The sequence below is a fragment of the Buceros rhinoceros genome, unplaced genomic scaffold (assembly GCF_000710305.1).
Source record: "Buceros rhinoceros silvestris isolate BGI_N320 unplaced genomic scaffold, ASM71030v1 scaffold27217, whole genome shotgun sequence".
Lineage (NCBI taxonomy): Eukaryota > Metazoa > Chordata > Aves > Bucerotiformes > Bucerotidae > Buceros > Buceros rhinoceros.
In genome coordinates, this window is record NW_010424403.1 from 22,975 (window position 1) to 27,909 (window position 4,935).

Below are 4,935 nucleotides of genomic sequence, written 5' to 3' on the forward strand. Positions count from 1 at the left end.
GTTTCTTTTCCAGAAAAATGCTGTAAAAACACTTTACATGTAGTATTCCTTTCTTGACCTATGTCTGATGTTAAAAGAGTCTTGGTATCTGGACTCCAGATCCACTGCTCTTCTTTGATAGCTCCATGGTGGGGACTCATAGCACAGGGTTTCCACTGCAGAAGACTGGGCCCCCTGGTTTGCTTCGTGACCTGAAGTAGAAGACAAACCCTGCGTGTGTGCGTGCATGCCTGGTTTTGGAAGAAAAAATACCCTGAAATATATGGGGATAGCTCTGTGTTCAGGGTCAAATGAAATACATGCGTATGTGCATGCACATACACATGTACATACACACGTGTGCATACAGTCACAAACCAGCAAGGGGCAATGCGTATTCAGATAATCACGGTTCATTAGGGAGTACTTTTCCCTTTGCCCTCTCTGGGATGCTCCAGGGCTAAGTGAGGTCTTTTGCAACTTTGATTCTAAACCCAGTTCCTCCTAGTGCCAAGTGAAGTCCTTCCCTGGCACTGCTTCCAGTCTGTCACATTACTTGGGTCTGTGCCAGGGTAACGCTCACAGGGTGAGCCTGGCACAATAAATCCCCTAGCAGCACCCATGGGGTACTGCCCTTGTAAAGGACTTGCAGAGGGGGTGTCACTATCACAATTACGCTCTCACTCTCCCCCCCAACACAGGCACTGAGGGTCTCGATGCTCTCCCTGACCTACATCCCATCCAGTTGCTTTAAATGAAAAAACATGGCTCTGAATCTTAGCCGAATACTGCAAGATTGCACAAGCAGGGGGAAGTAATATAACTGAGGTTATGGCAGGAGCTGGAAATAGTATGGGGTTCACAGGGCTGTAAATCTCCAGGAGATTTGGATTTTAAAATAATATGTTACCAGAGGAACACAGAATCCCATGTAGCCACTTCTCATTTCTATTGATCTGAAAGAGGAACTTTACTTTATCTCGATTACAGTGTACCTGATGGTTTAACTGTCCCTTTTAAGACCTCTGTCTAAAACTGGAAATAACCCATCTGTTCAGTAGGTTCTTCTGTTAACTCTAAAAATAGTGGAATTAGGGGGAAGAAACTAGATTAAAATTACCATATTCATTTAATTGGATGTTTGTTTCCATACACCACATAATAAATAATCATCAAGGAGATTTACAGAAAGTGCTTTTGTTGCCACATATTTTGTACTTGTTACTGAAGAAGATATTTTTCACAGGAGCCACCCTCCACAAGCCTTCTTGCAGATTTCTTTCCAAACTATTATAAAGTAGTCACTGGAGATGTTGGGAGCCGTTGTATTTTTGTTTTAATTGAGTTTTAACAGCCTTAAGAAGAAAACCAACTTTAATTCTTCCTCTGCTTTAGAAGTGGCTGATGCACACCACCATTAACAAATGAAAGGGCTTCCTTTCAGTACCACAAAAGACATCATTGTAAGTAACAGATGGGACAGTAGGCAGGAAAACAGGCAGCAAACTGAAGTAATTGACCATATAGGGACTACCTCTAGGTCGCTTAAAAACAGAAACATTCCAGGTGCATAGCGTTGATTTAATTTCGATGTAATATGATTTCAGCTGAGGCTGATTATTCCCAAATGTAATCTGAAGTTTCTCAGCTATGGTAAAGATTTTTGTTTTCCTCTGTTTTTAGTCCTATGAATACCTTTTTTTTCATAACTTGAAGTGTTTTGCCTTTTAATTGCTTTCATATCAGATTTAAATTAAATACATATCTGAGATGTAACCTGAAATATCACGAGAAGTATCTTGTAAATGAGCTAATAGCCATGTGCTTTTCATACCAAGGAGGTGATACTGTGTTCCAGGTTTCCCCACTGTCTTGTTTCCACACCAAACACATGTCTCCTCAGTGTACCTCTTTTTTCCCAGCTCAGTTAGGTGATCATTTTGGTACAAATTACTGAGGACAAGTTTCAAATTATTCATGTTAACACTGAGAGAATTGGGAATAAAGAGTTTGTTTCTTTATGAAGCTGTCTTTGCTTTCTCTGTTCCTTGTTCCTTTAATATACTCCTTGCCCTTTCCCTCTGTTAGGTACTTCCACAGCATTCGATAATGCAGTTCCTTCTGCTGGAAATACTGCTGCTATAGACAGGCTAAAAGACACAGTTTATAATTTATAAATAGATATGTGTACGAACACACTCAATCTTGACATGTTGAAAAGCATGTGAGCATTTTGTTGCCACTAACTTGCAAACCCAACCATTCCCAAATGAAAGGGCGCATGGAAGCAAGGTCTTTGGTTTTCATTGCAGGTTAGCTGCTGACTTAGCTCTGGCCTGCACTTTAGTGTCCTATGAAACATAAATGCTGGCTTTTTGTCTGCATTTTGCAATGTCTTTGCTTATAATTAGTGAATATTTTTGCAATTTCTTTACCCATTGTATTATCCAGGTATCTGACATGAGCAGTTCCTCCACCATTGGTGTCTGTTAAGGCTGCATTTGTGGAAAGAGCTAACTGACACTGAATGAAGTGAGTCCACCCAAACTAGTGCAGAATTCGCTTCCAAAGCAGGTGGGGTGCTCTAAGCTCAAGCCTTCTCCTAGCTCTGGGACACCTGGCAAAAGCCACAGCAGGGAATGGTAAGAGTCCTCCTTACCTGCTTGCTTTTAACTGCCTGTGCTGGAGTTATTAGGCCACCCACTGACTGAGCACTGGAGGAGGTCATGGGACTAGGATTGCTTATGGGATGGTAGCCTCATGCTGAAAGTTGGTGCTGAACTGCTGAAGGTGATAGTCTTCTAAACTGCCCTAAGTAGACTCAAAACTACAGGCCTAGTTAGCCTGTTTTTCTTAACTGTGTTTGTCTGAGGAGTGATCTTAATTCTGGACCAAGTGCCCATCTCTGTCACAGGCATCATGTGGGACTCCACGTCAGTTATTTAGGTTTTTGTTGTTGATTCTCTGTCAACAACAAACCTGCTGGTGCTTCATACAGATGTTGTGAGGGGAAACTCATGAGGTACAAGGGAATTCATAACTGCAGACAAGCTTAGCAGCCCAGTGATAGATTACACTTCATGCTAGATAAGGCACAAAGGCGTTACAATAAGGCGTCATCTGCTCCCCACAAGATTATTGTATTAACTGGCTACGCAGTTCTTGGGCTTGGCGCGGGCTATCTGACTACAGACATACTGTGTGCAGATGTAGTGCTCCTGTGGGGGACATCGGTCAGAAATGAGTGGGTACATCTTACAATGACAAATGGTCTTGAGGCCGGAACCAAAGCCCATTGCAGTCACTGGGAAAAACTCTTCAGCTTCAAAGGGTTTTGGACTGAGGCCATAAGAAACCTTCATCTTGTTCTTTAAGATAAACACTCCCCAGCCTGTAATCACAGTGTTATTAAAGCATGGTTTAAAAACCTTTTCTTTCCTTAATAGCTTCTATAATACAGAGCGAACATTGTATTCTTTTCTGAAAACTTAAAGAGCCTATGTTTTTTCCTTTTTTTTTCAAATGTGGCAGTGTGACATTATAACACCTTAAATTGTTCTGTGCATACCAAAAATTATTCATCGTACATACTGTAATTTTTTGTAATCATTTTGTTCGCTAGCTGATGCCCTTGGGAAGAGTATTTGCCAAATAACATGCATGAAAGCCTGGTTTTTTTTCTTTGTGGCTTTGCTTGGAAGTCAGCATACATATTTGCAATAATCTGATTTCAGTAAGTGAGAGTTAATATACCTACTTTGTTCATGCATTTTTAAGTGTGCTAACATATGAGTGGCTTTTGGGGAAAGGGAGGTGGAGAGTTGGGATCTTGCCACTTTGGAAAGGATCCACCCCTAGCCCAAAGAGCAGATACGACATTGTGTGCCTGGGCAAGAGAGAGAGTGGGATCAGAGCAAGATGTTGCTCTGCTCCATGGCAGCGTTTATTGAAAACAGCCAACATAGCAGTGGGAGTTGAGTGGGGTAAGACATCCCACATCCCAGCTGAGTCCTCCCTGGCCAGCCTGGTCCTTTCCTTGCTGGCTCCCGTCTCTGGGGTCTTTCTTCCCTTCTTCCAAGGGTTAATACTGGGATCTGTCCCAGGGCACAGCAAGGCCGCTGACAGCTCCATGGGACCCTAGGGAAGCAGGTGGTGGTTACTTACACCTGCCTAGGGCCACAGTGAGATGTCACAGGGGATGGGTGTTACAGCCCCCCTCTTGAAAGCTGGTGATATTTCACCTCTCCAGAAAAAAACCTAACAAAAAGGCGGTGCTTGTCTTCCTCCTGTCAGGGATGTGCTCTGTCAGCACGTTAATGAAAACAGGCTTTCAGGTGGGGTTATTAGTGATTCCTCTCTGCAGGACAGAAGTACAGCCCTGCAGCCCACTTCCCACTGCACCAGCATTTCTGCTTCTGCCTGGATCCTGAGAGCAGGCAGATGTGCCATAGTGTGGGGAGAAGATTTTTGGAGTCCCAGAATGCATTTTGTGCAAGGCCAGTGCAAGTTCCAAATTGATTGATTCTTTATAAAAATAATTTACATGTTATTTCTGTGGGTTTAATGCATAAGATTTACTATACTAGTCCTTAGTATAGCAATTTGATACTAAAATAACTTCCACATTTATCTAGTTGCTTTGCTTCCGCTTACAAGACACTGTTACCAGTGTGTGCTCTTGTGTACTTACTTTAACCCAGTGCTGCTTTGTGAGTGATTTTTCTCTAAATACGGGATTGCAAATGAAGGGTTTATATTTCTGCTAAACATTGCAGGGTCGTATCAAAATAGTTAAGTTGTGATATTTTCCCAAGACCTTAATTTGCATTGTTCTGAGGAAATGCTAGACCTGAATGAAGACTTTTTCACAGAAATTCCACTGAAGCCAGAATGATTTTAAACTTGACCTTGAAGTGAATTGCCCATACTTTAAATTCCTATTTGTTTAGATTCCTG